The sequence below is a fragment of the Equus quagga genome, chromosome 18, assembly GCF_021613505.1.
Source record: "Equus quagga isolate Etosha38 chromosome 18, UCLA_HA_Equagga_1.0, whole genome shotgun sequence".
Taxonomy (NCBI): domain Eukaryota; kingdom Metazoa; phylum Chordata; class Mammalia; order Perissodactyla; family Equidae; genus Equus; species Equus quagga.
In genome coordinates, this window is record NC_060284.1 from 4,353,183 (window position 1) to 4,372,399 (window position 19,217).

The window sequence follows — 19,217 nt, forward strand, 5'->3', positions numbered from 1 at the left end:
CCCAAAACAGCACTTCCTCTAGGAACCTTCTAGGCCTGATTGAACTCCTCCGGTCAGGTAACACTGGACTTCGGAAGGCGGCCATTCTATTGCTGGACACAGAACCCCGCTAGGAAGTGTCTTCTGATGCTCAGTGGCAATCTGCCCTTCACTCTCTCAGTGCCCTATCTAGATGGGCTGTGGTTCTGTCCTGTGGTGTGACATAAATTCCTTGAAGTCTATGGATTCCTCTTGGTATAGCTAGAAGGAATTGTAATGATTTTCTGGTCTTATTTATTGCACGTGAGGAAACCAGAGTGCAACGAGAGGAGCCCCATTCAACTTACTTCCTTGAGTTACTTGACACCTAGTCCTGGTGCTCTGGTTTACCTTTCTCCTTCTAGCTCTTATAGTCTTTGCTCATGAGCTGGATCTTTTTTTGACCTTTCATTGCCTTAGTCCTTCTCCAGTGGACACTCTCCAGCTGACCACTGTCCCTCTTGTTTTTGGAACTGATCTCAATATTCCAAGTTTAGGTTGACTGTGGGGAGTCCTAGAGAGGTTGTTTAATTCTGCCAGTAATTATGAGAACCCACTGTGTGCTGGAGACTGTTGGAACCTCTGCCACATTCTGCTCTCCTTCCTTTCTCCACATTGTCTGTAATATTTATGAGGCTGTAGGTTTGGCTGGGTGGAACAAAGGCCATCATGGCTATGGGTGGACCAAATGAAAGCTTATTTCTTGCACATATAAAAGCCTCATCTGCAATGCAGCTCTACCCTATGAAATAACTAGGGTCCCAGGCTCTTTTGATCCTGCCCTTGTATGCTCTTCAGGGTGTTACTCTCTTCCTTGTTATCTAAGATGGCCGACCGACACATCTGTTTTCCAGCACACCTTTTCCCCTTAAGAAACACCCTGGAAGTTGCTCTCTCACTTCCACTCACATCCTGTTGGTTGGAACTTAATCACATGGTCACACCTTACCAAAGGGAAGCCTGGGAAATGTAGTCTTTTATTCTGGGAGGCCACATCACCAGATAAAAAGTATTCTTAAGGAAGATGAAGGGGAGAATGGATATTGATTTGACCCTCCTGGGTTTCAGCTCTAGGGAAACAGGCCTGGGTTGGTACACTACAGCCTCTGGTCCTCCAGGCTTACGAAGTTCCATTTCTAGGAAAGATGGCAAAGCAGGACCTCCCAGTGGAGTCAAGAGAAATTCTCAGGATTTCATGAAAGACTGAAATTCAAAATCTTTGGTGAGGGGGTCACAATAGTAAAAATAGCTGTCATTTAATTGGGGCTTACTATTTATTTGACATGCAGGTGTTAGTACTTAGCACGTATTATCTTATTTAAATCTCCAAAGAATCCTAAGAGGCAAGTACTATTATTCATCCCCCATTTCCAGATCAAGTTTTCCAGAGAGATGAAATAACTTCCCCACGGTCGCACGGCAAACACGTGGTGAAACTGCCCCCCATTTGCCTTGGTGTGCGGGCGGCCTGAGCTTGCTGCCCTCTCCTTGGGACAGTGAACCAGTCAGAGTGCTCATTAGCACTTCATAAAGCCCCCTCGTGGTCCTCGTAACAATCAGACTCTCCTAGTTATAGGAGGTGTTGTTTTAAATAGGTTGTGAGCCCCAGTAGAAGGGACGGGTCTTTCATCCTGTTTGCTGAGGATGAGCTTAGGTCAGAAAAGATATTTGGTGACCAAATTGGCAAAGGCCGTGTCCCTGCACTCTGTCTCGCTGTTAGCAGTGCTCCTTGGGTTGTTTTCTTTGCATGAGGAAACTGAGGAGCAGAGGCATCCCAGGGCTTACTACACGTGGGAGAGTTAGGGTTTGACTCCGTGTTGGGTTGCCGCCGAGGTGGAATCTGGATTTGCCCACTGCCTTGGGTTCGTGACTCTCGAGGGCCTGCACTCCATTTCCTCGTGTTCTGGAGTCTCTCAGGGTATCTGGAGACTGTGTGCCAGGCCTGAGTTTGCCAGCCTTGCTCTGCCTGGTTAGAGATCATGAACTCTGATTGATCACAGACATTTCTAGGCCCTTATTGGATGATAACCTTGCTTTCAAACATGTTTTGTGTTTTTCTCTTGTCAGTATGGCAAATGGGTCATGCATACAAATATTAACAATGAGGCATTCTTTGTGGAAACCATGTCTCTATGGTCAAGTTTTTCCAACCCTCTAATCAGGATGTGTAGACCACCAGACGGGTACTTGACACCTGGATGTTTCAAAATAACAAACATTTGTTGAATTGTGGGGTGGTGATGGGGGCTGCCTTAGAGCTGGTGTGAGGGGCCACCTGTCTGCATGGGTAGCACTTACAGTAGGGTCTTCTGGAGAATGAGAGAGAGTCAATCACGCAAAGAACCAGGGAGAGGTCCCTAACAGAAGAAATGGCAAAAGCTAATGCACCGAGTGGGGAAAATGGAGAAGAGGCAAGAAATCAACTAATGTCATGTTTGAGTCTCATTTATTTTCGAGTTTGTTTGTTACTGGAGAGGAAACAGAAGCTCATTGTCAGTGGTATCCCCCACCCGCCGTGGAGAATCAGTGGCTATTCTTAGACAAGCCTCAATGACAAATGCCTTCATGCTTGTCAAATTCGCCTTTGCTTAGGTGTCTTTGGAAGAGTGATCAACAGCTTCCTTGCAGAAGTGTTGTTCTCTTTCGCTCCGTTAAACTCACCTGTGCAGGTGGTTGCATTGACAACGTTCCTGTCAGAATTCCTTTGAGATCTCCCAGGCGCTTTGAACATCAGAAAGGAGTGATGTTTTGATATTAGCAGTGGTTTATAAAAATAGTTAGATCATCCTTTCTTCTGAAAATTTATTCAAAGACTTAAAGGGTTGGAAATCAGATGCTTATATCAGAATTTCAAATCTGGAATTTATAGAAAATTGGAGGGTATTTAAAGGGTGTTCTGTTGGCAGAGGGGCTGAGCTGCCCTGAAAACAATGGCAGATTCTTTTATTTACGGTGATGAGAGCCTCACAGATGCGCATCAACTGGCCACAGTCCATCAGTCACTAGCAGATTTGCACGTGGTTCCAGTTTGAGTTTTTAATCTAATGTTAATTCAGCTATTCATATCAAGATTTGTAACATACTGAGAGGTTCTTAAAAAAAATAAGCAAAAAGAACATTAGTCCAGTAATTAATTGTCAGAATTTAATAGTACATTCTGGACTTATTTATTATTTGCCTAGGCTAAGCAGAGGTCCTTTTGATGTCCTTCCAATAACAATAAAAGTAACAGCTTGGTGAAATAATCAGAGTCTTAGCTGGAGAACCGAAGTTCTGGAAAGAGCTTTTATCTTCTAATCACATTGCTCTTTGGCATTGGCCATGAGTGCAAACCATCAGTGCCTTATTTTTGGTTTATAAAGGGCTTCTACAGACATCATTGTACTTTATTTCTACAACTGCCTTATGGGCTGGGTATAATTATCTTCAGTTTATGGCTGAGGAGACCGAGCCTCAAAAGGGGTCAATGACTTGCCCAAGGTTACTGCATAGCTAGCAGGGGACAGAATCCGGACTCCAACCCCGATGATGTACCTATAGCCATAACTCCTGAAAAACATTGTAGCTTTAAAATCTTAAAAAGCATCAGTGCCATCTTTAGGACAATGGTTTAGGGATTTTTAACTCCTTAAGTATTGTTTTAAACTTTCTAAGAAAATATCTGCAAATTCTGTTCCTTTCTAACCCCAATGACATTTTCTGTAATGTCCCTGAGTCTAGAATGCCTTGGGAGTATTTAATTTTTCCCCCAAGCTTCACTCTTTAATTTTGTGTTGTGTTTGTTTATATCATGTTGAAGGCAGTGCCTAGAGAATCATTATTAAGGATTTGTAGGTTGTTAACGTGACCTTTTTTAGAAGAGGCATAAATATAAATAGAAATAAGTAAACTATTTCACAAAGTAACCAAGGCTTCAGTCATGTCTTGTCTGATTTGCTCATAAGAAATTCTTTTGAAGATATAGATAGTTGAGAAAAAGGTGGAAATTTTGTTGTTAATTTAACCATCCCTGCTTTTGGAGAGGGCGTTAACAAAACTGTATCGAAAGAAAAAGAAGGCTCTCCGATGAGATTCTACTTGCAAAGTTTTCTGGGCAGACATGAAAACTGCCGGTATAAAATGTAATCGTGTCTGACTCAAGAACTGGGAGAACGTGGAGGACAAAACCCTTAAGCCTGACAGCCTCTGGCAAGGTGGTAAAAACACTGTGAGGTCTTTTAGAACGGCTTTTCTGGGGATAAAGCACAAAATGTAATGTACGTAACACATACAGATTTGTTGCTGGAGAAGAGACAGCAAAAAATACTCTTGAGACAGCAAAGGAAACCTAGAAAAGCATGAGCGAAGTTCCAGAAAAAAGCGAGAGCCTGGGCTATGGGAGAGCTGCAGGGGGCTCCCTGGGCCTGGAGCAGAGATGGAGGATGGGGAGGAGCACGGCAGGCGAGACCCCTTCCCTGTCACTCAAGGCTTTGCACACCTGTTACCTGGAGCACTTAGAGGTTTCTAATAAGGGCAGCGATGAAACAATTTGCATTTTAACAGCACTCCTCTGGAGAGGACTGGAAGGGTTTCTGGCTGGCACTAGGGAGATTAGTTATAGCAAGACAGGAGGCTGGAGAGGGACGTGCCCTGAACTGGTACTGCCTAGTAGTGGGTGTGAGGAAAGGGGGACGAGTTGGGTGTTCTCCTGGAGGAACAGGGGGAGGAGACAAGGTGAGTCTCCGATTTCTTTGTATCCACCCATTCTGACCCCATAACCTGCGTTGCCATAAACCTTTGTTGCCTATAGAGTTTTTATGGCTAATCAGCCAGAGAGATTTGTTGATTCTTGAACAGATTCTTTCCTAATAACCACTCCCACCGGAAGTTGCTAATGCCCTTGGGGCTTTTTTATTCAAAGAACCTGTCAGCAAATGCTTGCTCTTTGTGTGTCTGCTTGTCCCTTTCTGCAGGGGCACTTTATGCTAATCCAGGAGGAAACAGCTGTCTTAAGTGGCTACCCAGAAGTGCAGTGGTTCAGCTTCTCTAATTAGAAGATTGCAGACCTTCTAATGTCTATACCATGTGAACACTGTAAATGCACGTGTTTCTTTTGATACAATACTGGACGTGGTAAGAATGACCGTAACTAAAAGTAGAAGGCCTGCTATGTATGATTTGAGGCTCCCTATTGATGCGGGGTCGGTGAGCCGAGGAGTCGAAAGAAAGATTTCTTGGACTCTCAAGATCTGGCAGTAGTGCTCTTTTAATTTAGAGAATAGTGTGGAATAGCATGGGGACAGGACCCAAGGGCAGTCAGAGCTTCTGCTGCCCTGAGTTGAGGGTTAGGGCTAATTTTATAAGGCATGGGTGCGTGACTTATTTTTACTGGAAAAAGAAAAGATGATGTAAAAAGTCATTAAATGATTTCAGTGCAGATGGGGTCTGGTTATTGTGCGGTCATATCACTTTAGATACGAATCTGGCCATATAGATTGGCATGTAGGTGAGGATGCCCTGGGCTTCTCTTCGTGGGGCAGCCCTAATTCATACCATAAAAAAATCCACCGGGTCATATAGTTTGGCATGTAGGCCAGGTCACCTTGGGCTTCTCTAGCTGGGGCAGCCTTAATCCACATCACCTATCACCTGTGAGATAAAATTCAAGCGTGGAAGGGGCCATATAGCATTCCATCGTGGGGAGCTACCCACCCACCGCCTTTGCTCAGCACTCTCTGTGAAGTTTATAGTTCAGGATTTAAGGTCAAAATCAATACTATTTATTGAGCCAGACACTTTGGGAAATAGTGCCCAAAACAAACTGTGTCTATCATTTTATGGAGCTCCTTGTCTGGTAGGTAGAAACAGAAAAATCAGGATAAAAACTGCCATGCAGAAAAATAAACTAGAATAAGGAGATTGGGGTGCTGCTTTATTTGGTGATCTGGAAAGCCTCTCTGGAGAAGACATGTTTGAGCAGAGAGCTGTAGGAAGTGAGGAAGCAGGCCGTGGCTCTCTGGGGGAAGAGCAATAGTAAGTGCCAAGGCCCTGAAGTGAGATGGTAAACCATTGGAAGATTTTAAGCAGAGGAGTACCGTGACTTGCCCTATTTCTCAGAAGAACATTTTTGTTGCTCTCTATGTACCAGACTGCAGGCAGGCCAGGGTGGAGGCAAAGATGCCAGCTGAAAGGCTACTGCAGTAATTCAGATGAGAGAGGATGGTGGCACCATAGGTAGTGAGAAAAGGTGGATTATATCCATCTGTATGTGTGTATATAAAATACATATACATTATATATTATGGTATGTAATGTGTATACTATGTAAATATCTATTGAGTTCTAATTTCAAATATATATTACAGTAGGAAGGGGAAACAGCCCAAGTGGAAAGCAGTGGTCTATATTCCCCATCACCTGGCTCCAACAGTTATCTTCTCTGAGCCAGTCTCATTTCTTCTGTACCTGTCTCTGCCCCTCTGGGTTACTGGAAAGTAAATCCCAGCCACAGTATAATTTCATCCTTAAATATTTTAATGTGTCTAAAATATAAGGACTTCTTTTGAAAACATTATCACAACATCCTCATCACATCTAGAATATTAATAGTAATTCCCTAATATCGTCAAATATCCAGTCTGTTCAAGTTTTCCCAGTTCTTTTAAGCGGGAATCTTGTTTTTTCCTTTTTATGGTTTGTTTGAACAAGGATGCAAATTATGTTCATGCATTGAAGTTGGTTGATATGTCTCTTAGTTCTCTTTATCTTCTGAAGTTTCCATCTCTTGTTTTGTCCCCTTGTAATATCTTTTTGAAAAACCAGGATATTTGCATTGTCAATTTTCCTCAACATCTGGATTTTGTTGACTACATCCCAGTGGTGGCACCTAACCTATTCCTCTGTCCCTGTGTTTCCTGGTAGTTAGATCTAGAAGCTTGATCAGATTTAGATTCAGGTTAGATTTTTGCAAGACTGTTTCGTATATTGTGTTCTGGATTTCCGTGGGGGGTACTCCATGCATGATTGTTTCTGTTTTTGTGATCACTGCCTAGTTCCGTTATTTTATTAGGAGTTCCAAATAGTGAGTTCTATCATTCCTTCTTTGCTTCTTAGCTGGAATACTTCTATGAAGAGAAACTCTCCCTCACCGCGTATTTGGTTCCCTGAAGCACAGTTCATGTGACGAGGGCAGGAAAAGGCTTGGTTCTTTCCCTTTATTTATCAGTTTTCAAAAATAAAAACTGACTCTCTATCCTTCTCCAAGGGTGACTAATGAAGTTTCTCTCTCTTCCTCTTTATCTTATTATTATGAACTCATGTTTATAAACATGTATTTATGTCTCAATCCATTGCGGTTATTATTTACTGATGCTCAGACAGACCCATCTTTGGCCAGTGGCATCTGAGTCCTTTTGACAAACCGCAGTAGTCACTGACTTTTTCCTTGCTTTCTGTTATCACAAACCAGGCTCATCTTGTCCATTTTCTGCCCCAATCTTAAAATCAGCCATTTTTCAAAGAGTCCTAGTTATTTTTAGAGGGCAGTGGTGTTTCAAGACACCAATCTTTGTGTGGCGGGCGCTCACTGCTATTGGGTTGGTCTTTGTGTCTAGTCTTTTTCAGTGGGCAGAGTTAGCAACAAATTTTTTAAAAGCTAAAACACATAATGGCTTCATAATGATACTTTTAATTCAAATTCAGGAACATGGGGTTTTTACTTAATTTCGTCAGTCTTTTACATCTGTATCTCTTTTTTCCCATGCCAAAAATCCTTGTTCGCAATTACACCAATATAATTACTTATTTGCTTTATGCCATAATACACAGTCACAGAATAGCAATACTAACACTACCACCAAAACAGTTGGAAATTGTAATACATATATATATATTTTTGGTCCAGATAGATTTCACTTTAAGATGTTACTTTGTGTCTTACCGTCACTTGAGACAGTTTGTCTCTGTGCTTACAGCATCAATTAGATACTTAGTTGGGTTCATTTGCTTCATTTGCTCTCACTTTTTAGGGATTGCTTTTAAATTTATATTTGTAATTATGTAATTATGTAGAGTATTTACGTAGTTCCAAGTTCAAATCTATAAAAAAAGTTGTAGTCAGAGAAATCCAGCTTATCTCCCTGCCCCCATACTCTGTTCCCTGCCCCATAGGTAGGCTGGGGTTTATCTTTTCACTTTGTAAATGTATATATGTATACTCATTATATGTATGTTTTCCCCCATGTCCTTCCACTTGGTCTTGGATAAGCGGGAGCTCTACACGTATTTTGATTCTGGATAAAATTTGAAGGTAGCATGGACAGCCTTTTCTGAAAGATTGAATGTGAGATATGAGAACAGGGTCAAGGTCAATACCCTGGGGTATGGCTTTATCTGCTGATGGAGTGGAATAAGCTGGCCCTGCCTGCCCTTCGCCCATCTGTGCAAGGGGCCTGGCCAGCGTGTCTCATCCTTGCAGACCCTGTTCAGCTCTCCTTGCCCTCAGGTGATCCTCTCTGTGGTCCAGGGATATCCTTTGCGTAACCCTGTCCTCCCCACGTGGCATGTCCTTTTTCTGTCTGCCTGTCAGTCGACTGAGAGCAGCTTGAGGGCAGGGATCATGCTTGGTGCTGTTTCCCTACCTCCTAGTACAAAGCCTTTTACTGGGCAGCACCTCAGTGAATATGTGAGTCAAAGACTGGGCCAGGCACAACTCTAGTTTCTTTTACAGGAATTTATTTCTGATCTTCAGATAACCCCACAAGCTAGATGTTGTTATCCCATTTTACAGATGAAGAAACCAAGGCACAGAAAGGTTTAATTTCAGCAGCTTATCTAAAGAAACAGCCAGTCAGTTGCTGAGCTGGAGTTTGGATCTAGTTCTGTGTGATGCCACGGGCACACAGACCCAACTCCAGGTGTATTCATTCAACAAATGGTTGTGGGACACTGTCCACTTTTTGCCTTATTAACTGTGTGACATCTGCAAGTAGGATAGCCTCTCTCTGTCTGTTTCCACATCTGCAAAATATAAGATAGTAATAATATCTATCTCCCGGGGTTGTAAAGCATCTAGAATGATGCCTGGGACACAGCAGGCATGCAAATGGTAGCTGATTTTAGTTACTGTTGGTTATTTTTAGTAGCAGAATACTAGAACACTCTTACTCCTGCCGTGTCCACAGCTCTGCACAGTCCATGCAGTCTGGTCTGACCCACCCAGCTTGCCTTCCAGAAGCTTAGATGCAGGTGTTTAAAGGTTGCAAAAAAAGAGCAACCAGGGAGTGGTGAGTCAGCTGGAGATTAATGCCAAGTGCAGGGAAAAGGGCAGAAGGAACTTGCAGCTGGCCAGCCTACGATGCGACAGCCCTCACCAGGGCTTCCCAGACAGAGATCGAAAACCGAGGCCGTGATGGAGTTTGATGGTTTTGTTGGACCCGTGCTGCCCTCAGTGACTGTTGAAACTTCACCTCCAGCTCCTACCAGTACCTTGCCCTGTAGAAGCCTGCATCCGTCACAACTCAGCACTCACGCTTTACAGAGTCTGTGAATCGTGGCGTCACGCAGTGTTAGGAGACGTTGGAGAGCAGCTCCTTCCACTGCCTCATTTTACAGAGGAAGAGCCTTGCCCAGAGAGGGAAAGCTGTTCGCTTAAGAGGACACTGGTATTTGGGACCTGGACTGCTTTGGTTCCCCTCAGGGGTCAGACGATGCCTGGACTGGTGCCTGGGAGGGAGTGGACTCCAATGTGGAAGAGCGTGGGCAAGAGGGAGATGCTCTACTCTTGTTTCCCCCGCTGTCCCCGGCGAATCCAGGCTTCCACTCCTATGGAAAGCACAGCGACTACAGCGGCTGCTGAGGGAAGAGTTGGGCGGCCCCAGGACCTTGCCATTCCTGCTGCCTGATTTGTCCTGGGCGGGGTCTTCTTGGGACTCTCTCAGAGGCACATCCACCCAGACCCTGTTGGCGATCGCCCTGGGAGCTCTGCTCTTCTCTCCATCAGATGGGGGCAAGGAAGACTGTGACGGTGAAGGATGTGGGATGTAGAGCCCAGACCTGGCTCCTGCTTTGACCTGCTGTTTGTTAGATATGGGACCTTTCTCCAGTGATTCAACTTTAATGAGCATCAATTTCCTCCTCTGTAAAATGGGCATGACAGTATCCCCTTCAGCAGATTGCTGAAGGATTAAATGTGCTAGCATATGTGAAGCCCCTGACAGATAGAAAGTGCTCAATAAATGGTGGCTCCTCTCTCTCCCTCTCCCTCTTATTCATCCCCCCCCCCCCCTTCTTCATTTAAGGCTGCTTAGCCTCAGTGAGGAAGTATGGCATGGGGCTGTGCTGTGTTCTTACACTTCCCGGTTTATCACAGTCTCCTGAGGGGTGTTGAAAGATGCAGACTTTGGACCCCACCCTCAGACATTCTGACTCAGAAAAAAATATGGAAATCTGTATTTTTAAATGGACGCCTGGTCTCTTTGGATTCAGTAGTGGGCACCTAGGCTTCTGGAGCCAGTCTTGATGTTTAATCGTGGGAGCCTCTGGTACCCCTGCTCACCAGGCCTCTTAGCTTGGGCAGGTCATGTAATCTTTCAGAGCCTTATTTCAGCACCTGTGATGTGGGACCAACTGGGCGTTTTTTGCAGAGTCCTTGTAAGGTGGAATGAGGCGTGTGTGTGAAGCGCCTCACTTTCACCCGGCACATAGGGGGAGCCTGGTGAAGATCACTTTCCCCCAGACGCCACCTGTGCTTGTACAGTTACGCTATACACAGACAGGCTTGTTCGAGGGGTTGAGTGGGGCCTGAGAACAGATACTGAAGGGCTGGATTACCCTTTTCTAATACATGCAAATGTTCCGTCCAAGCTAGCTGTAGCCCCGTTTCCTCTTGTAAAGAAGGAAACCAAACCTTTAAAATGTACCTGCCAACCCACTCGGATACCCTTCTTTGGGTTTTGCAGAGGAGACACTGCTCGCGATGGAAGGCCACCTGAGTTCCACCTCTCATCTTGCTCCTCTTTCACTGAGCCCCTTCTGGTGGTCGTTGGTGCCTGTCTTTGAATCCCAGAGCCACTGAGCTCTGCTCATGTTATCTGGGCTCTAAAGGCACCAAGGAAGACCAGACACTGCTAATGACTTGTCAGCTCTCTCAGCCATGGCCTTCTCAAAGAAGCCCGTGACCCTGGGCTTGTCAGCGCTAATGTGCTTTTATACCTCAAAGGGACTTGACAACGGGCAGGTCTGCAAAGGCTGTAGATGGTTGTTTGGGAAGGACAGAGAATGTGTTCGCAGGTTGGCTCTCTGAGCTCCTGCCCTTTCCCCTCTCTGGTGCTCTGCTGCCGTCGCTGGAATGCTGTGCGTGTGGCTGGTGCACATGAGCATCAAAGTCTGAGCAGCTGCTACCTGTGAAGACTGTGTGCCTGTAGGGTGGGTGGCACTGGGCAGCAAGAAGAGGCTCACTTAGGAAAGAGCATCTTCTTTTTAAATTGAAATGTATTTGACACATAGTATTGTGTAACTTTAAGGTGTGCAGCATTCTAATTTGATACATTTAGATATTGTAATATGATTGCCCTTGTAGAGGTAATTAGCACCTCTGTCATGTTACATTATTTCTTTTTAGTGGTCGGAATCATTAAGATCTAGTCTCTTAGCACATTTGATGATTATAATACATTGTTGTTGTCCATGTTCACTGGACTGTGCATTACATCTCCAGGACTTATTTATCACTTATTAGCCAAGTTTGTCCTCTAAAACAGCATCTCTCCTATCACCCGACCCACCAGCCCTCGGCAACCGCCGTTTTACTCTCTGTTTTTACAACTTTGGCTTTTTTAGATTCCACATTTAAGGAAAGAACTTCTTAAGCTGCTGCCAACATCCTTTGTGTGACCACCAAGTCTGCCTGAGGGACCATGAGTGTGGCTGGCCCTTAGCTCTTCTCTTCCTGTTAAAGCCGCAGAAGATAGTGTTCATTCCTTAGCGGTTTTTCCCTCCTGAGCATCTGGACTTACAAATCCCTTTAGATCATAACAGAGCAGATGCCCAGCCAGCGCGGGCTCCTCTCTTCTCCAGCACTGCTTTCCGGTTTGACTGCTTCCCTTTGTATCTTAGCTTTTAACCCATGTACAGGAAGCAGCAAAATGCCACGAGGAGAACATGGCTTTAGAGGGAGATTGGCCTGAGAAGAGCCCTGGCTGTGTGAGCGTGTTTGTGTCTTGGGTCCTCAGTTTGCTCCTCTGCCAAAGGGGATAGTAAAGCTTAGCTGGCAGCATGATCGTGAGGATTAAATGAACTGATGGATATAAAGCTTGTAGTCCCTGTTCCCAGCCATCAGAGGTGATGAATAAATGACAGCTATGGCATTATTACGTAGCAGCACCTCAGTGCCATTGCAATTGGGTTAAGACTGAGATGGAGCTCTTGGTTTCTTCACAGATATAATTCAGTCGAGGTCAGTATCCGATTTTGGACTGTTTACCCTGTGAGGCATCCTGCTGGGCGCTTGGCACAGATAGAAATTAAACACTGTCTCTGTTCTCACTGAGTTCTTCTTGCTCATTCTCAATTAATCTTGTCTTGTTTCAGCTTCCACATGCCTCCCCGTCATTCTGAATTGTTCTGGGTACTCCTTTGAAGGTTAGTTTGACCTTCAAGTCTTTGGCCTTTGAGGACCACTCACCTTCAGAGTCCCACCTCCCTCCCTCTCTAACACACGCTCTCTGTCCTCCCAGTTCCCTGAGGAAACAGCATGGTAGCCTGGTTCCAGTGCACTCCATGGCGATGCCTTGGACACATTGCTCACCATCTCAGAGTCCCTCCTTCCTCTTCTGTAGGGGAGACTGTAAAGCCATCTCTCAGTGTTGGATGAGGATTCATGCCTGCAAATCCATGTCCCAAGATCAGACGGACCCACAAAGACCAGACTGCAGGAAACAGAAGAGACATACTTGAGTCTGCATCTGCCACATACCAGCAGGACCCCAAGCTGCCTTGACCTCAGGGAGGCCCCCGGTGAACATCGATCTGTGCCCTTTGTGGTGTCATTTCTGCAGCCTGCAGAAGAGGAGCCAAACAGCTCTTTCCTGTTCCTCTTCCCTCTCCAGCCCCCTTATAATAGTGGATGATGGTGAACAGGGGATGATGATAATGGCTAATTCTTGTTGGGTATTTCTTGTGTGTGTGTATTTGTATAAATATACGTATTTCAGTTAACAATTATTATCTCAAAACTGGGGTTCAGAGAGGTTACATAGCACCCTTGAGCATGTGGAGGACAGGGAAGGTGGCTGAAATGATGGTGAGGGCCCTTCCCAAGTGTAACTGCAGACTCTTCTGATGGTTGAGTAACTAGTATGCCAGGGAAATAATCAATTACCAGTCTCCTCAGCAACACCCGATGTTTGGCTTAGGTGTTGTTGACGCGTTTTGCTTATCTTCCTGTGGGTGAAGAAACAGGTCTCAGAAAATTTAATCCAGCTGGCAGTGCTATGCCCAGAATTCAATTAAGTCCATGATTTCCAATTAATGGGCCCTCACGCCAAGATTGAGGTCATAACATTAATCTTGCTTTTATTTTAGGATTTCCACTGTCATGATTTACAGTGAAGCCCAGCCAGTCTTGTCAGGATTATTGGAGCATAATTAAGCCAGAAAGATAGCAGAGCAGCTAGTTAACATGGGAGCCAGGGAGGGACCCCCTTTCTTTGCTTAGTAAGCCCACCCCAGGCAGCATGGGCCCACATGTGAGGATTTCCATCCAAGGACCATTTCCTGCATGTCTGATCTCTGTGCAGTTCAAATCCCCATACGATAAAATCTCTAGACAAGGAAAGGATTTCAGAGTCCCAGTTGGTGACCCATTGTGAGCAATGTTCTGGTTAATTCAGTGCCACCACATACACCTCCACTTGAAGTTACCGTTTACTAAGTTGTCATTGTAACAGATAGTTTGCTTTTACAGATAGTGGATTTAATCTTTGTGATGATTCCATGAGGAAGGTATGGCAGGCTTTCTCGCTGCATAAAGGTTATACAGATGGTAAGTGGCCTTCCCACTGAATTGATGGCATTTCCGAGATGCAGACCACTCCTAAGTGCCTGCTTCTTTGTCTTTCTCATGGTTGTCGTCCAGGAGGAACTCCTTCACTTTCCCTATGGGAATAAGAAGATAGGATGCATAGGCAAATACTGTTTATGATAGCCTTCCAGGTGACAGATGCTTATCTGTCATTATCTCACTTAAACCGAATCTCATACATTGAAGGCAGATATTATCTGCCCCCATCCTACGCTCGAGGAAACTGAGGCTTAGAGAGATGAATTAGCCTGCGCACTGTCACACAGGGTGGTAAGGAAGGAGGGTCGGTGCAGTCAGTCCTGGTCTGCTTGTTTGCAAAGCCTGGGTGCTCTCAGTCACATCGTGCCGGTTCCAAATGTTCTTTTCTTTTCCTGGTTCTCTGGGAGTGTGTGTTGCTGAGGTGAGACTCTTAGGGACAAGCCACACATGGAGGATCATTTTTTGAGTGGAGGGTGTCTGAAGAGAGGCTAGGAACCAACCTCCTACCCAGCAGGAAAGAGTGCGCCCTTGAGATTCAGCCACGTCTGCTGTGCGCCCGGTCCACACCTGGATGTCCTCCCAAGTCTGGCCAAGCTCCGAAGCCAACCGCTGTCACTGACTTGACTGAGCTTCCTCTGTGTTTGGTTTTCCCACGAGAGAGGGTAGTGGTCAGACCTTTATGAGAATGTCTCCATAAGCCAATTGCCTGCAGGAAGCTTTGTCCTTGAGACCAGGGCAATTGAGGAGGCACAGGTTCTCTTCGCACTTAGGTAGCAGATTTTCCTCCAAATGCCTGCTGTGGGTTTTGTTGGTGCTGGTTGGTTTTTTGCTTTTTCTTCGTCCCAGGATTCACCTTCAGAGTGTTTCTGCCATCCCTGTTCGGTTAGCTCTTAGACATGTGTCTGCTCTGAGTTTGCTTAGCCTCGCTGAGCGTTTTATGCTTGGCACGGCTTACTACTGAGACTGCCTCTCAGAGGTTCTTATGGGTGCGTTTATCTGATAATTAGAGGCTGAAAGTACTGCCTTGGAATTTCTTCAGGTGCCCTCGTATGGAAGTCTGGCTTTTGAAAATGCGCCCTAAAGGGTCTGCTATCTCTGGGGAAATCCACTTGTCGGAGGCAATATTAATCTGCTCTGTGAACAGCTTCTTGGAAATCTGTTGACAACCATTTTTTTTTTGTCATTTGTTATGCCAGTGTGAGGACCAAATCCTGCAAGCAGTTATGCAGAGAGCAAGTACAAGTTCTTACTCTTTGGCTTGACCTTCAGGCCTTCTGGGATCTGAAGTCCACTCATCTTCCCAGCCTGCCTCCCTCCCTCTCTAACACAGCATTCTCCTCCTGCCTCATCTGGTTGGTGGAAACTGTAAGACCATCTCAGTGCTCTTAGCATGGTCCCTGGTACAGTTACAGCTGGTGCTTGGTTGTGATCCTTTTCCTTTTTCTGTATATCCCTGATGTGGTAGTCTCTTGGCCATCGCTTTCTTTTCTCCCCCAGCCTGAGATGCTCTTCAGCCCATTTCTATCCAAATTGCAATTCAAACACCACCTCTCCCATAAATCCTTCCTCTTTCCTACTTCTAGCAACCTGCATCGCTCTCCATAAGCTGGAAATAACCACCTCTGAGCTCCTGTTCACTTTACATGCATGTATATGCAATAATACTTGGTGAATGTGAGCAAGAGAAAAGCAGTTAGCAATTATGGTGCAGCTCTAGGCGAGATGTTAGAGGAAAACTACTACTGACCTGGAAAGCTGCTTTTCAGTGTCAAGTTGAAAGAATGGCAGATCCAAGCTGTACATAGTATGATCTTATTTCTGTGTACATGTGCACAGAACACACAATACATGTGTGTGCATGCACGCAAAAATGCAGAACTAAAAAGGCGAGGATATACATTTCTCCAAAATGTTAACTGTGGTTACCCTTGCTTGTTTTTTTTCTTGTTTTATTTTCTTCTCGGCTTTAATTCCATTGCCTTTAGTTTTCATGGACCTCGGGTGCAGAGAAGCGAGTTAATCCTATTGCGTGTGGTCTTTACACTGCACAAGGCCCCTCTCTGGTTTTATTCTAGGTTTTCTTTTTTTTTTTCCCTTCATCCCCAGTCCCATCCTCTTTTCTCAGCCATTTTCTTTCTTTCTAATGCTTTTGACATATGGCTTTAGATGTGCCCAAATTTTCCATATGGAATAGGAATGACCTATGTTTGTTATGTTATTACATAACAAAATATGTATTATATAATGTTATATAACAAAATATGATATAATGAAACATAACATATATACCATATGTACGTACATAATATACATGTTTAAATCTGAATGAAAACCTTTTTTTAAAGTAGAGACCAGAATTCACATCTCTGCTTTGAACCTCTTTTCCTTCCTCTCCCCTCCACCTCACAACCATGCGCGCACACACACACACACACACACACACACGAATGCAGATCTCTCGATCAGCTGTACTCCCAGCTCTAGAACCCCGGGATTCTTTCCTGCATGTTGGTTGGTCCCTCCCTTGGGCTCTGTGATATGTGGTTCTGTATGGAGTTTGCACTCTGTCTTGTCCCAAGGAATTGAGCCTGGCTCTTACTTCTCAACACAGGACACAGCTTTGCAGAGAATGGCCCCGGCAAGGCAGACAGCCCTGTGGGACCAAGGATGGTATTTTGTGGTGATTCATATGTCTGTCTTCTCCCAGTCTGGGCTCTGTTCAAGGGTATGGCAAGAGGGACACAGGCTCTGGAGTTAAAGGTGTGTGTGTGTATACCCACACATATATATGTCAAAACTTATCAAATGTTGCATTTTAAATACGTGCAGTTTATTGTATGTCAATTTTATATATGTCGGTAGAGCTGTTTTTTTAAAAAAAGTTAATGATAGCAATGATTGGGGAAAATAATTTTAATTTCCTGGTGTATCTGCCTGAGACGTGGGAATATGTTGCTAATGCCCCATTGAATATTGAAACACTATGAGTCTGGGTTGCTTCCTCTCACGGTTTGAGCAGGACCCCCATCTCTGTGGCTGTATGAATCTGGCTGTGCCTTAGGGAGTGAGAAGAGTGTGAGTCTTGGCGTCACACAGACATTTGTGTATCCTAACCAAGTAACTCTGTGTGAACGAATCTCCTCTTTGAGACACAATTGCCTCATCTGAAAAGTAAGAGCAAAGCTATCTTTTGGTTTTATTGTGTGGGATTCTGTGTTCCTAGCATACTGCTTAGCTTGTGGTGAGGCTCCTTTGGCGTATGTATAGCATAGGTGTGTGTTGTGTGTAGTATACAGTATGTATACATTGACCCGCATCCTGTAAACGACAAGCAATATCCGTCCACAGTAGTTGCTGCTCCTCTGGAGAGCAATGACTGGATCTTTCTCTAAGAGGTCTGCTTGCAGTGGCAGCTCCAGAATTTCTGTCTAGGAGCAGCTCAGAGAAGACAGTGTTCTTGGCAAGAAAAGGAGTTGAGAAACTCTTCTTAGGGCTGCATTTGCCTGGCAAAGCCAGTGCTTTCCTGAGATGCTGTGCGTGCGAGGGCTATTTGGGAGCGCTGGTCGAGTTCTCCCAAGTCACCCTTTGAGGCCTCTCTTGCCTCCCCTCCACATTAGATGGAACTGAAATGGTGAAAAGAAGATTTTTGCTTGGTTTTTTCTTTGCGGTATTCTTTGAGGAGGCCATCGGTCCTTGCTATCTCTGTCCTTTATCATGCACAGAGTCAGATAACAGTGAGGACGTTTTCTCTCTTCCAGGCAACAAGGCTGGTCATTAGAGGGAAATGTCATAGTCTCTTTAATCCAATTTAAGCCCTGACCTTTTGGTTAGAGAAGGGAGGAAAAATTTTGATGATCCCTTGCTTCCTGGTGTTGAGGGGCCATGTGGTGGGCAGAACCTTTTGAATTTCCTTCAGAGTTCCATTGGGGGTTCTCATCTCGCTAAATAGATTCCATCATTATTATTTCATGACGATGAACTTCTTTATTTGGCCCAAGTGTTGGAGAGTAAAGATCTCTTACATAGATCTGTTTCTCCGGCATACTGTAAGTACTTAAAATATTTGTTGAATCAAATTAAGCAATATTGATATATTGTTTTATACAAGAGTTTATTGGGTAGAATTTAGATTGGCAACTATGGCCTGATTCCAATGACCCATGAAGGAATAGAATGTGTTAGATCTGTTCAGCTGGAATTTCCCCAGCACTCAGAACCCGTTAGTAGCAGCTGTGCCTTTTGCCTTTAAGATACAGAATCAGTTTTGGTGTCAATGTGGTCTTCACTTTGATGGCATTTCTTATTCTTTCCACTCTTATTCTTTTTTCTTTTACATCTTCGATCCTTTGGGAGAGAGGAGCTAGTGGTTTACTTAATTAGCTCCTCTTATCTGTCTGAAGATAAAAATTTCTCCCTGGTCTTCTCATCAAGTATTAGTCTTGTCGACGATAAAGTTCTTGTTGATTAGTCTTGTGTATGATAAAGTTCTTGTTGGATTTCATGAAATCCCCATCTTAGGCAAGCATACTCAGTGGGTGGTGGAAGATACAGTGCTGCAATCAGAAATTCAGAGAAAGGTGAGGAGACAGTGAAAGCATCTGGTGCCTACCGTTAGGCAAAGCCCAGGTCTCTGTCAAGGTTGATCTGTTTGATCTTCCTGGCCATCCTTGCCATCTTCTCTCTGACTCTTGCATTCTGCAGCAGCCCAGTTTTACATAAATTTATTGAGTGCTTTCTCTGTGCCAGGTGCTGTGCTAAGATTTTAGGGGGCTGTGAAGAATTACGAAACATAGTCCCTGTTATTGAAGACCCAGACTCTCTGGGGTTGAGGTGGGAGCAGGGGCAGACCCATTCACAAATAATTCTAATACAAGTCAGACCGCTCTGAATCCTGGGATGGACGTGCAAAGTGAGATGAGAGACAAGGCCCCTCATGAAAGAAGGCAGGATGGGGAGGTGGAGAAGAGCAGAGTCTTTGGATCCAGCCAAACCTTGGTCCAATCTCATTCTGCCATGACTGTTACTGATCTTCACCAAAGCCTCAGCTTCCGCAGTGGACTGCGACCTGACACTGGGCTTAGAGCGAGGGTCTAATGCTGGAGTTGATGGAAACTGCTTAGCAGAGGGCCTTGCCTAAAGTACACGTTTAGTAGATGGCCTT

At 44.7% G+C, this 19,217-nt stretch overlaps 1 protein-coding gene across 4 annotated transcripts in view; it reads left to right on the top strand.

Moving 5' to 3' along the window:
- Positions 1-19,217, top strand: part of DNAJC6 (DnaJ heat shock protein family (Hsp40) member C6) — a 134,125-nt gene that overhangs the window by 61,007 nt on the left and 53,901 nt on the right. The window contains exon 2 of one of the 4 annotated variants that reach the window (XM_046645793.1): positions 12,834-13,011. The exons of the other annotated variants lie outside the window; for them this stretch is intronic. The gene's annotated coding sequence lies outside the window, so the exon portion shown is untranslated. The remainder of the gene's footprint in view (positions 1-12,833; positions 13,012-19,217) is intronic. 4 annotated transcript variants of the gene reach the window in all.